Below are 14,362 nucleotides of genomic sequence, written 5' to 3'. Positions count from 1 at the left end.
CCAGTGTAAGAGTCTCACCGGCTCTCGGCACCGGGGCCACGCGGCAACAGGTCCGTCCGGGGAGCAGCGAGCCCCGGGAACGGGGCAGCGCCGGCGGAGCGCGCTCCGAGCTCTCCTTGGGAGAGGGAATGGCAGGAACGGCCCGCAGGGACAGAGAGCCCACCTGGCTCCAGCGTGAGCACGGAAGCTTTGCTTTGTGCGGGTCACTCGCTCCGGATTCCCCAGGACCAGCCTGTCCTCTCCATCCTGCCGCAGCATCCCTCGGCCTGGGGGCTCGTACCCGCTGCTTCCCCACTCCAAAGGACAAGCCAAGCTTCAGCCCTTATCATCCTGTTTTCAGGGCTGGCACAAACCCCAACCCTCCATTTCTTCCCAGACACACCAAACTGAAAAGACAGCCCAGATCTGAGTAGCTGGAATCCATTTGGACCTCTCCTGTTTCCAGAGCAAGGAGGTCAGGAACTATTCCCGCAAGTGTGCCGAGGAGCACAGCATTCAGCACTGAGAACAAATTTATTTCCTAACCCTCACCTCCAGAAACACTCATGTTCCTGGGTTTGACTGGGGGTGTCAGCAGGGATGGGTTTGAGTTGCAACTCTAGGATGGAAAACACATGTTGCAGACAACAATCTTTCAAGACTGCCCTTAGTTATCCTAGATGGTCACCCTGTTGAGTAAAGCTTTGTCTTCTGGTATATCCTGTGCATGAGATGTGTTACAACATGATACCAAAGGAAAAATAATTAGTGGCAACATTAATTAGATAGAAATCAAAATGGTCCAGAGCTGAAGGCTTGGTCTGGGTAATACTTGAGATCTCTGGGTAATACTTGAGACCAACGTTCAGGTCTGATTTGGGAAATTTCTGCTACGAATGGATCCCTGTGGGTAAATATGGAGCTCTTAAGATCTGTAAGTAAGAGCAGATGACGTGAAGGAGCCCATTTTCAAGTGGCACTGGATGCTATTCAAATTACAGAGCAATTACCATAAAGCCAGGTGCTCTGTTTCCAACTCTTTCTGTTTGTTTGTTTGTCTTTCCCCACTACCACGGATCATGGACCAAAATCCTTTGCCTGGCTTATGCCAGCCCAGGCCCTGCCCAGCCACAGCAACAGCACTGTTTTGCCTGAGATAAAAGCTGGTTTGGGGCAGAATGTACCTGTGTGTGACACAAATCACAGCCTAGGAGACAAACCCTGCAGAAGAGCATGAGCCTGGCAGGACCTGATGACCTTGCCATGAATTAGTCACAGCACAAAGAATGTAGATTGGTGTTGGGGTAAGAGAAGATGTTACAGCCTTGCTGGTGCCTGACCTTGGACGTGCATCTGCAAGAGGTTTTCCTTCAGGAGACAGATCTGGAAGCCACTGCTCTCACTTGGTCCAGGCAAAGCAGAAGTTTAGGGGAAATATGGAAAGAATGAGAGCTGAAGCTGTAAACAACATCTTATGGAAAATGCTGAGGGGTGCCCAAGTCCTTGGATACCTAATTCCCTTAGAAGATCCTAGAAAGGAAACCCAGGGTAAAGGAACAAGCCCAATTCTCCCAGCCTGGCTCCAGAGCAGAGGGGCTCCAGGTCTCTGTATCTACAAAGAGCAGCCATTTTGCAGCAGTTCACAAGGGATGAGACATGCACAGGCACTGCCTCTTTTCCTGAGAGCTGCAGCCTCTTCTTTTAGGGCTGTTGGGCAGGACTTTGGACCCAAGTCCTTTCCCTGCATTCTAATTGGTGATCGTGGCCAGCAAATTCAGTTGAGGCTTCAGAAATATGATTTTCAAAGGGATCCAAGTGATGAACACAAGCTGTACCTGTCCAGCCCAAACTGTCTCAAGCATGATCTACTTATTCAAAGGATTCTTTTGCAATGTTGGGCTTATTTTGAGTAGAGAGCAGGGAACTCTCTGTGTCCATGGTACATTCATCCTCCCTGGCTTTTCCACCTGGGGAGACTCCTCTGCCTCATTCATTTGCATTCAAGATTTGTTTCAGTGGAAGAGGGGATCGGACAGATTTTTTTTCATGGAGAAATTCTGGGATGAACTTAGAATCCACAACAAGAAAGGTCACTGTTTGATTTAATTATTTTGAGTTGTTTTCCACCCCGTACTCGGAGCAGCCCTCATGGCTCAGTAATTAGCAGTGGAGTGGAGGGGGAGCGTGCTGGACTTTGGCCCCATCTGACCTGATCCATACAACATTTCTGATTAATGCACCTGGTCACATGGCAGCTGTCAGCGACTTGTTGCTGGGCATCCAGAGGTTTCCAAGGGAACCGCTCCCTCTCCTGCCGATGCTCCTCAACAAGTGAGGGAGAGCCGCGGTGCGGTCCCGAGGGCCTGACGCCAGCCGGACAGAAGACGGGAGCAAAGGTGTGCGGAGGAACACCCGAAACAGAAAGCACTCGCGTGGAATTCCGTGATGCTGCTGGCGGAGCGGCTCGGGCAGAGCCCTGCGGGGCGTGCTCGGCTCCGCCAGCCGTGAGCTGCCTTCGGCTCAGCCCGCCGGCCGCCGCTGCACGCCCATCCCAGCCCACGCACCCCGCACACGCCCAGCCGAGCAAACCGCACCACAAACTCAACAACAGCTCCAGAGCAGAGATGCTCCATGGGAGTTCTGCACAGAGGAGCTCGAGGACACGTTTGAGACCCCTTTCCTGAGATGTGTTCCAAAAGTCTCTTATAATCACAGAGGCCTCGGTGGAAGCTTTCTACCACTGCACGCGCAGATCCAGCCTACCTGCATCCTTTGCAGGCTGGCACAGAGCTCCCACGTAGACCAATCTCCTGTCCCTCCCCCAAATCCCTTTCCCTATACATGCAGCTGGAGCTCTGCCCACACACAGGCGTGGCAGCCTCCATGCACAGCAGCTCCTCGCACCTCCCTCCACAGTCCCTCCCTGTGGAGGTGCTACCTGCAGGCATCAGGCTCTGAGCACCCCGGAGTAATCCCTGCCTGTTTGCACACAGAGCAGAGAACCACACACAAGTTTAAGTTGGAAAAAGCCCCTAATATCACTGAGTCCAACTGTTAACTCAGTACTGCCAAATCTACCTACAAACCTTCCAGTGCAAAGGGAAACTGAGGCACAGGCAGTCTCTGTAAAGCTCCCTGCAATGCAGAGTACAGCTGCTTTGAGCACAGCAGGAGAAGGCTGCAGGACAGAGGATCACAGAGGGGTTTGGATTGGAAGGGACCTTTAAGATCACCCAGTTCCATCCCCTGCCACAGGCAGGGACACCTTCCACTAAACCATTTACATGATGGGAAGGGAAAGATTCAGAGTCTGGTTCCTCTACCTGTTAACTTAGTCATACATCAGAACGTTTCATATAGGAGGTGTATCCGACTGAGGAGAAACGTTATTTGGACTAAGGCCAAAGGATTTACAAGAGGAGTGTCCTGGGTTTGGTTTGGGTAATGTTAATTTTCATTCTAGTAGCTGGAGGCACGATCAAAACTGCCTGTGAGACAGTGTTAAGTGAAGGATGCACCCGGAAAGTACAACTCCAGGAGGGGCAGAGAAGGCTACAAATGAACAGCAGCTCGTTAAGAGCCGAGGTCTGGACAGACTCAGACACGCTGCTGTGGGGCTGAGCTCTCCCTCCACACTCAGATTACGCCTGCGAAAGGACAAGGGGGTGTTTGTGTCGAATAACCCACTTTTAATGAGGTGTCTGCCAAAGGCACAATCAAGGAGCGGCAGAGTCGCTGACGCCCCGGGGGAGTGGGGATGTCTCTCCTGCCTTTATCTCGGCGCTGCATTGAACCCCGTGTGCCTGTGCTTGAACTGTGACATTGAGACCATCACAAACATAATGAGGAGGAAGAGGTCGCTCCGAGGCGTGTGCCTGTCCTTGGTGGGGTTTGTGCTCACAGCTCCCGCAAGAGACGCTCGGCTGCTGCAGCACTTAAAAGGAGAATGTTGTAAAAAATAAAGCCCATGCAAACAGAGTAAACAAGGAGCTTGAGAACTGGATCTGTCAGGGACTAGGATAGCTTGTAAAGAGAGGTTAAGGGAAAAAAATTAAATAAATAAAAACAAGCTGAAGAGCAAACAAGAGCACTGGAGGCAATATTTCCACAAGCATTAAAAGTAGAACCCATGCTCCATTTTCAGAAGTGCTTTTAACACATAGAAGTCATAATCACATGCCCTTCCAATAAAATCTGGGATTCTACTTCCCTCAGGTATTTTAGATGGTGTTTCTCACAACACAGGGAGTCAGTGCCCAGTGAAATTACCAGGCCAGTTTAAAACAAACAGAAAGAATTGCTTTTTCACACAGCACATAATTAAATCTTGGACTCGTTTGCCACAGGATATCTTGTAGCCTGAAAATATAAATAGGTTCAAAAGGTTTTAGACAAGATTATGGAGGTTTGGTCTATCAGTGATGATTAAACCTAATAGTTTGGATGCAACATCCAAGCAGACCCCACAGATTGCTGGAAGCTACAAAACTGCAGTTGGGAGAAGCCTTATTCTTTATACAGCCTTGTGACCTGTCCTGAGCATCTTCCTCTGGTTACATTCACGGCCAGCACATTGGGGTAAGGACGTGTCTCCTGTGGAGCAATCAGACCATGTTTATGGTCCTCCCTGCACCCCACTCCAACTCAAACACCCAAGCCTTGTTTTGGTTGAAAATGATGGAAAATAAACCCCTTGTGAGGCGCTGCAGCGTGTGCTGTGCTAGAGAGCAGTCTTATTCATTAAGGGAATGGTCTTGTATGCATTTGGGCCTGTTATCAGTAACACTCCAAAGGGAAATGGACTACTTAAACCTATTATATCACTGCTTTATTCACCGTGTGCTGCCATTTACCTCCTACATGACGCTGGGCTCTAATAGCACCAGTTCTGAGAAACCCTGCACATTAGCCACAAGCAGCTCATTAATCCACTGTTTTCATTCTTGCAAAAAAATGGGCTCCAACCACATGAGAGCTTAGATGCCGAGTGCTCAGCCAGAACCAAAACAGCTCTGTTGTGCCAGCAGTTCTGAGGTAGCCCCAAACAGAACAGCACTTCCAGCTGATGGAGCACAAAGGGGGATCCTTGGCTTGGAGCAACGAGGGCTGTGCAACCAGGAAACGGGACGAAGCTGTCAGCCAGCAGCTGCTGTGGGGAGACTTGGAAAATCCAATTCCTGGAGGCTCCAAGTCAGGTCTGTGTGGTGTTCTCTGGGATGCAGCTCCATCCCAGGATATCAATTGTCCCAGACAGAAGGAAAAAAATGAAAGGCATGTCTTGAACTCCAGCACGGGGAGTCCATGAGCAGGCTGGGGACTGGCAGAATTAATTCTGAGCAGGTACAATGAGCTCTTCCTCGAGAGCCCTTGAGGAAAATGAAAGGCCCCATGTGCCAGCCCGAGGCACAGCCCAGGGAGTCCTTTGGCCGCTCCGCAAACACGCAGAGGTTGTGGCACAAAGCAGCTGCCACATCTGTTCCATCAGGGACAAGAGCCCTGTAAGGGTCTGGCCTTTCTCTCCCGAGCCTGCTCCTGTTCTGTGCTGAGGAGCCAAGCTGCTCCATCTCCTGGGTGCTGCATTCCCTGACCCAGCTCCTCTCCATCCCAGGGCAGAGCTCCTGCAGGACTGCGTGGGTGTCTCCAAACAGGATTATTGCTGCTGAAATCTCCAAGGCTAACAAATGAACCCTTAACTAGAAGATGGACAGGAGCTCACTTGAAAACAACTGCTCATCCATGTGGGAGTAATAGAACATCTGTGTTCACAAACGAGGCACAAACCAGGAACAAGGGGCAATACTTTTTCATGAATGAGACTTCAGGAATCTGAGTTCTGTTCTTCTGGTCTTCTTTTTCCTGTCTTATTTATCCTGCCAGCTCTGTCCCTGTCACAGATCTCTTCCAGAACCATCAGGGTGCACAAAATGTAGAATATCCTGAGTTGGAAGGGACCCACATGGATCATCAAGTCCAATTCCTGAAAGTGTTGCTTTATTTGAGCTGGCTTAGTGAAAAATGAAAGCAGGGAAATCAGACTTAGAGGTGAGCAGTTGAGTTTATTTCTGCTCTTGGGTGAGGACATGAGAAATGGGAGGCAAGGGATAGAGGGCTGCTGGTGGTGCCAGAATTCCTACCTTGGTGGGCTCTTAGTCCTCTGGAGAACTGACAGCCCCACCATGCACACTGCCCAGGAAGACTGAGGTAGATAAAATCCCTCTTGCCAAAAGGAAATGTGATTCCAGGATCCTGCACCCTCCCTGCTCCAATGTGTCTGTGCAGAACAGCTCTCAATGAGCAGGGAGCTGAGAGGCACTTACAGAGGCATTTAGTCTCACACAAAACATTCTCCTGGGGCACGAGGGGGATGGAGCAAGGCCGGGCAGACTCCTCTCACCGAGCTCAGTTCCACTGAAATCAATACATGATTAGGCAGCGACTCCAGCCCTTAATATTCCACCTGTGCACAGTACCATGTTTGTGTTGAACAAGGAAGATTTAGGCTAGACATGGGGAAAAATTCTTTGCAGTGATAGGAATAATATACCCTGCAACAATCACTACCCAGCTGCACAACCTCCAGAGCTCTGACCAGCGTGGGTGCCAGGCCCCAGCTCCAGGCTGTCTCTGCCCCTTTCCAGCTGAAGCTGCCATGCCAAGTGCCACGACAAACAAGCTGCAAACCCCTCTCCCCACCTCCTGCCTCTCCCTGCCCCACCTGAGGCCCTGTTTTCTCTCGTGATGCTTCTAATGAAACTAAGTGGCTGCAAGCAGAAAGTTTCCACTTCCTGCCTCGAGGCTGATTAGTGCGGAGCTGCCACCGGCAGCGTCCCGGCTGGACGGGAACCCTCGGGGGAGGGATGAAGCCGTGCTCCGTGCCCTCTGCTCAGCGAGCACCATTAGAGCACTGACTGCCTAACCTGGCAACTGAGAGAGCAGGAGCTCGCTGCTCTGGCTGCTGGGGCCGAGGTCTCTGGAAAACATGGGCTGGTGCATGGAAGGATGATATCCCCCAGTCCTTGACACAGAGTTGCAGCAGCAGAACCCGGAGAAGAAGTTCTTTTATCCGGCACGCTGCAACAATCTTGGCTGGTGCTGCTTAAGGAGAGCTGGTCTCACCTACTAATTTTGTGTGTGCTTAATGCTGTCAGGAGACACTTCCCTGCATCCCTGGTGGATGGAGACTCTGTGTCCTGAGAGGGTAAAAGGGGCAGGTGCCAGGTGCTGCTCCATCTCTCCATCGCTGAACAGTGACAGAGATCAGGGCTGGCCCATGCCACATGCCCTCTCTTGCTCTTGGGTTACACTCCCACACCTCGGAGTCCCTGGCAGTTCCTGGAAATCTGGGTTGAAACAGAAGGCTTGGGTTGCCCTGCGATCACCTTAGGGATGGGAGGGGAAAGTAAACAAGATTCTGCTCAGCACTGCAGAGACCAACTGCTCCAGCGTTGCCTGGCAGATGGGGCCCAAGAGGGAGACCATCTGTTTGCAAGTGAAGCCCTAAACTTCTCCCTGTGAGATGCTGGGCTGAAGAGATCCAACAGAGTTCAGTGAGTGCAGAGGCACAGGGGAGCAGCCGTGACCTGGAGGGCTCCTTCAGTCCTTGGTGGGCAACTTCCAGAGCTGAGCCAGGGCTTGGACCTTGAGTCTGTGGGCTGTTGGATTCCTCAGCGTTCCTATTCTTTACATTCATTTTTTTCTCTCTCTCTACATCTCCACCCTCTTTTCCTCTTGGCAGTCCTTCCCATGTTTGTGCAGTGCTGTGGAACAGTCTGTGTTCCCTGCTGCAGAGCTGGGCAGGGGCTGTGTGCTTCACAGCTGCCACAGCTCTGCCCTCTGCCACTCTCCTTGTGCCACAGACCCCACCTGGCTGTGCCAAGGCCACCTGCCCAATCCGTGGCTGCTGACACTTCACCTGGCTCCTGCAGCACATCCCGGTGATACCAGCAGGGGTTAAAAAGCGGCACACTGGGGAGGTTGGAGAAATGCTGTTAGACCTAAGGGCAGGGGCTGGCATCTCAGAGAGAAGGGGATGGCATCCAGGGAAAGCTGGAGAAGGAAAGAGCAATTTGCTGATAGTCAGCATGTCTGGGAAGCTGGGAACATATTGCACTAAACTGATAATAACACCTTGAACAGCAGGGTGGTCGTTTCCATCTGGCCTCGTGCTGGGCTCGGGCTCTCTCATTTCTTCCCCCCTGCAGCCAGGGAATCTGAGGCACTGGGATGGCACAGGTCACCCAGCTAGGCTGCAGCTGGAAAGAGGAGAGCTGCCACAGCCTCTTGGCTCTCCTTCTGCCCCAACTCCATCCTCCTTCGGCTGGGGAGTGGGAAGGCACTGGAGCTCTTCACTTAATTAGAAGTAACAGCTGAAGCACTTGAGAAACAAAAGCTCCTTTCTATCTCTGCCCCACTTTTACTTGGGAGCCAGGGGTGGGGAGCAAATTGCTTGGAAGGCAGAAAGCGCCCTGGATCTTGTCACCATGGCTGCACAGGCACAGCCTCCTGTTATCTCCAGAGGAACAAAACCCTCCTCCCACCCTCCCTTGTCTCAGCTGGAGCTGATAAAAGGAGAAGAAATAAACAAAACAAATAATAGTAGTAGTAAGAATAGAAAAATACCCCAGCCCAAACCAGCAAATAAATATTCAGCGAATGAACCGATCTTCTGCAGAACATATTATTTTCTGCAGTGGATTTTGGGTTGTTGGAGAGGACTCCAATGAGTATTTCAGGTTATAGAGGCCATCTCAGGAATACTGGGATTTACACAGTCACAACTCAGGAGCATCCCAGATGATGCCATTTGCTGGAGAATAACAATCTCTACCTATATCCACATTAATTGTATAGTTCTGATTTATTTTCATATACAGATGTCTGCACTAATAACATGATCAGATATAACTTTTATGTCTTCTTGTTTGGAACCCACAATGATCACACTCTTAAGCTGTCAACAAGAGCTGGACTCCTGCCTCTTCTTCTTCTGGGTCACCCCACGTGCAGGGACAGAGAGTGTTGTCCAAATGCTCCCGGAGCTCCTGCAGCCTTGGGGCTGTCACCATTCCCCGGGGAGCCTGGGCAGTGCCCACCACCCTCTGGGGGAAGAACCTTTTCCTAATATTCCACCTAACCTTCCCCTGACAGACAACATATTCTTGTGCTACCACAGTTAAACTGCTTTTGGTACCTGGGCACCTCCAGTCTCTGCTGCAGTGTGGGCTTTAGAATGTAAATCAGAATGCAAACCGAAGTGGGCTGTTGCTGTTTTTGTTGTGTTCTCACAACTAAACAGCTAAAAATACACCAAATAGTATAGCTGTAAAGCAGTGAAAACTAGCAACCATATATTTGTATTTTGAGAGAAATTAGGGCTATTATGGTTGCTCCAGACGGGCTTCCTACAGGAACTGGGTGGATAATTTCACTGGGTGCTTCATGCACCACAGCTCTGACCATCTGCTGAAGGGAACATACCTTTTAACAACATGTCTCGTTTTGGCTCCGTGCCTTCAGGGCCACCTCCCTACAACAGGCACTATTTCAGTGCTTAATTACATTTACTGTTAAAAAGGACAACTTATTTTTAGTGCCTGTCTTTCCAATATCAGCTGGTGGCCACGGAATATTCCGCTGCCTGTGTGTGCCCATGGGAAGCAGTGTGTTTCAATCAGCCTGGGAATTATGTAGGCCATTGGAGCTGATGGCCCAGGGTAGCTCTAAGCTGTCTTGTATTTTAAAAAAAAAATTATTCATGTGTGAACAAACAAATGAAGGGGAATAGGAACAACTGATACTTCAGCTTAACCTAGTTTCCTCCTTTTGGCACTGGCTGGCACACTCAGTGCTTTGGCTCACCTACTTTTTTACTATCAGTAGTAGAAATGATAACATTTGCAATTTTGGCATGCAAATTATGACTTTGTAATACAATGAACATTTTTCTTAAGTATTGTTTACAGCTTTTTCTTGCAACTGCAAAAGAATATCAAGCTGTCCTTCCAAAAAGACTGAGTTAAATGGCTGATTATGTCTTTCCACTTTTCCACACCCACAATTTCCCCCATGGGTTTTTGGCCCAATGTAGCAAAGTGGGACCTGTAAAAATCCAATTTGGGCCACAAAAGATCATTCATTTATTCCTGGGAGACTCGAAGGGGTGGACTCTTATTTTTAAACTTACCTGCCCTTCCTTTGCATATGGATTTACCTGGATAAATTCATTTAGACCATGACAACAGCTTGCTGAAAAGATCAGGCTCTTGCTGATAGCTCTGAGCACGCTGCTCTTGTGTCCTCCCATGGCCAGATAAACATGAACATCTGCATTGCCACTGTAAAAACAGCAATGAGGATATTAATGAAACTGGGAGGAGAACTGGGACGGGGCTCCAGTGCTGACATCCTCCTGGAAAACTCTCCCCAGGACCTCTCTCTGAAGGTAGACACTTGGATGGCTTTGAGAACCTGAGCTGAGATCATTTTGAGGGAGTTGCTGGCATTTCCCCAAACACACCCATCCATGAAGAAGCCAGTGTCAGATTTCACAGCACACCAGGTGCTCAGGCCAGGCATGGACTTTTGGGGAACTTATGAGGGGAAAGAAATCGGGCAAAGCTGGGGATTGCAACTCAGGTAATGGAATCATGCAATACCCTGAGTTGGAAGGGTCCCCAAGGATCATCAGTCCAACTCCAGGCCCTGCACAGGACACCCCAACAATCAGAAGGGTTCCCCTGAGCCTCCTTTTCTCCAGGCTGAGCCCTCTCAGCTCCCTCAGCTGCTCCTGGTGCTCCAGACCCTTCCCCAGCTCTGCTCCCTTCCCTGGACACACTTCAGCCCCTCAATATCCTTCTTGTCCTGAGAGATCCAAAACTTGTCACCCCTTTGTCTCATAACCAGTGATGGTCAAGGACCAATTTCTCAGGGGCACATGGCTGTGGTGTGGCAGAGCTTGTTTGTGCCCCGGCAGTGTGTGACCCCTGCGTCCCCTGCTGACCATGCCACCCCTTTTATGCCTCAGCATCACGTGCTGGGTGAGTGTCTGTCCCTCCACTATCCCCAGTACACACCCCCGAGGTCCCAGCACCCACCAACTCCCAGCATCTGTGCCACTTGCTTGGCCTCTTTTCCTTTATGCTGCTCCCCTCCACCGTCGTGTGACAGCTATTGTGTGGTCCCTGCCGCACAAAAGCCAGCCTGACCTAATTTAAATCAGTGCTATTGAAGCTGTTCTTGTTTTATCTCCCAGCACAAGGACTGTGCTCCCCGTTTCAGAGGCAGAAGAAATGAATGGCTAATTGGGGGGGTATTGTGCACGGCAGCAGCGTCGTCTCCCGGCCCTGATTGTCAGCTCTCCTGCTCCACGGTGCTTCCAGCTCCCCTCTTGGAGCAGCCACGCAGGCTTTGGGAGTGGAGGGAGGAGAAGGGGAGAATGGGACTGTGCAGCCAGCGCAGCGTGTCAGGGAAACAAAGCCGAGCATGGCCGCCGGTGAGAGCTGGGGGAGGGCTCCTGGCTCAGAAAGGGCAGATGCTGGTGAAAATAGAAGAGAATATCCAGCCTTCACCTCCAAATGAGCCCCCGGGATCTTTTTTCCCTGCCACAGTCCTTCCTCGTGCTCTGGGAACCATCCACGGGGAGCGGGTGAGGCCCAGGGGTGCAGGGCCACACAGGTGGGAAGTGCTGGCAGCGGAGGAAGTGGGATAGGTCACGGACTGGAAGGGAGAATGCTGCAGGATCTTTGTCCTGCGGGCAAAGTTTGAGCCATCCCTGACAGTGGATCTTTGTCAGAAAAGAACATCCCCGGGAGCCATTCCAGCAAGCAGGAAGCAGCAGGAAGAGGGCCCCAAAGCCAGCGCTGCCCACGCAAGGAGCATCCAGAGCCCACAGCTCGGTGTGGTGCTGCCAGAACCACGGGATCTGCGTGGGTTTGGGAGTTCACACCGACAGCACAACATCTTCCACGGAATTCCTGTCTCTGCCTCCCACAGGTACCTTCCAAGAGCTTCTTCCCTGGCGCTGTCTGTTCTGTGGCTCCTCTCTCCACCATCGCCAGGCTGAAAGAGGGCTGCAGAAGAAATCAAAACCCAAAGCGTTTGAATCTTCCCATGGATAGTCTTGGGTCACTCACAGATCCACTTCCCCCTGCTCGAGGGAGGGGACCTTGCCCCCAGCTATTGATCAGCTCTGCCCCAGCACGCTCAGCTGATGCTCAGTGCAAAGGTTGTAACCAGTCCTCTCTGCAGCTCTGCCAGCTACAGGCAAAAAGGATTTCATTCCAGGATGTTTAACAACAACACGAAGCAAACAAGTGAGAGACAATTGGGTTTGTCATGGACTTGGATGTAACATTATAATCCTTATCGTAAATCAGATCAGAATAAAGCACTGGCAAGCCCTGAAGTTAAAGCATAAGTGACAACCTCTTCTCTGCCCCTTTTGGCCCCAAATCAAAAATCAGCTACAAAATTGTAAAATGAAATTGTAAAATTAAAGGAGATTTTATTAAGAGCAAGTGTTATTAAAAGTGAGGTTCTTTTTGCTATCATCTGAGTTTATGATTCATTTCTCCCAAGATTTTCTCTGCAGCCAGCAGAGCATAAAATACACTTCAAAAAAGAAAACAAAACAGGAAAACATAATTCTCATATTACCGCCTGATTCCAAGGGCTGAGGTTTTACCAAAAAGAGAAGGATTGCCATTAAGTAAATTGTTAACATTGCAGTAGGGTAAGAGGAACAAACTTAGAACTATCTGGGATTGTCAGCCCTTGACTGAGGGTGGTGAGGCCCTGGAATGGAATTCCCAGAGAGCTGTGGCTGCCCCTGGATCCCTGAAAGTGCCCAAGGCCCGGCTGGATGGGATATGGGATATCCTGGGACAGTGGAAGCTGTCCCTGCTCATGGCAGGGCGTTGAATGAGATGAGATTTAAAGTCCTTCCAATTCAAACCAGTCTGGCATCTTGTCAGTCTGTGATTGTCAACAGGTCTGTCCTTGGGGCCGTTCCTCTTCCAGCCCCTGTCCCCAGGGCCAGGCGGGTCCTGTCCCTCCCAGGCGGCTCTCCAGGGAGCTCCACTCCCTGTTGCCACTATTCTACCGACATCTGGTGGCAGCTGTCTTAGGGAAAAGCGACATTTCTTCAGCAGCGCCCTGCGCCCCCTCAGCGGGAACCTCTCTGTGGGGCTGTGTCGTCTCTGAGGGGACCTCCGAAACACTGCCCGGGACACGTACCTCAGTCCTCTCATGAGACCAGCGGGTGTCTGGGAGCTCCAATTAGACATTGGTGATTATCACTGGGTGTCCCGCGCGGCGCTTCTCGGGGTTTGCGGGAGGTTTATTTTGAGGTCGCCGTGAGGGAAGTCTGCATCCCCTCAGCCGCCATGGTGGGAACATGAGCCATCATTAGGCAAACCTTCCCATAGCGGGTTTCCGTAGTGTAGCGGTTATCACGTTCGCCTCACACGCGAAAGGTCCCCGGTTCAATCCCGGGCGGAAACACCAGTTTTTTTTTCCCTCATCTCGGAGTGGTTTCTTGTGGCTTTCCATTTCTTTGTTGTTTTGGTTTGGGAGGGGGCTTAAGGTTTGGTTTTGGCTTTTTTTTTTGTCGTTTTTTTATTCTGAGTTATGTATTTATTTCCCCGCCGTCTACTGACGACTCGGGGTCTCCACCGCGAGTTGGGAAGAGAAGTAACCGGCAGCATTTGCCCCATCGCTGACCAGCGCTCGCCTCCCGGCGGGGCTCAAGTGGCTGAAGTGCAGCCGGGCGGGCGCTCCGCGTGCCGGTGCATCTCAGTTCGGTTCGGATAGGTAAGAAACGGGGAAGGGAAAAAAAAATAATAAGAACAAAATAAAGCTGCGTTGGCCGGGAATCGACCCCGGGTCAACTGCTTGGAAGGCAGCTATGCTAACCACTATACCACCAACGCCCGCTGAAACAACGATTCCCGGCTTCCCTCAGGAGCATCACCCAGCGGGAACCAACCATTCTCGAACAAGGGATAAATCATAGCGAAAGATCAGAATGGCTTCACTGCCACTCCACGATGGCAATAAATGCTGGATTTGGGGCCCATCTCTGAAGGAGAGAAGGATCTTTTCTCCGTTCTTTTTTTACCCTGTATCAGCCTCAATTCTCTCTGTGCCCACCCTCTCCAAGAAGGACTGCCCAGGGAGGCGGCAGACTCACCGTCCCTGGAGGTGTTTAAGGACAGACTTAGCTCCATGGTCTGGATGATAAAGTGACTATCGGTCACAGCTTGGACTGGATGACCTCAGAGGTCTTTCCCGACACCTAATCTATTCTGTGTCATTTCTAACAGCTCCGTACTCCCGCAGGCATCTCTCCCCCGCTAGAGGCACTGGTTCCTCCCGCGCCGCCCGG

At 51.0% G+C, this 14,362-nt stretch overlaps 2 non-coding genes across 2 annotated transcripts; one reads left to right on the top strand and one right to left on the bottom strand.

The window, feature by feature from the left end:
- The first annotated feature begins 13,406 nt into the window (after nucleotides 1-13,406).
- On the top strand, nucleotides 13,407-13,479 carry TRNAV-CAC. The gene has a single exon. It is a non-coding gene; the product is annotated as a tRNA-Val (tRNA).
- A 356-nt stretch (nucleotides 13,480-13,835) lies between these two features.
- TRNAG-UCC lies at nucleotides 13,836-13,907 on the bottom strand. The gene has a single exon. It is a non-coding gene; the product is annotated as a tRNA-Gly (tRNA).
- Between the last annotated feature and the right edge of the window lie 455 nt (nucleotides 13,908-14,362).

The sequence above is a fragment of the Geospiza fortis genome, unplaced genomic scaffold, assembly GCF_000277835.1.
Source record: "Geospiza fortis unplaced genomic scaffold, GeoFor_1.0 scaffold299, whole genome shotgun sequence".
NCBI classification, from domain to species: domain Eukaryota; kingdom Metazoa; phylum Chordata; class Aves; order Passeriformes; family Thraupidae; genus Geospiza; species Geospiza fortis.
This window is presented reverse-complemented; position numbering and strand designations above follow the sequence as displayed.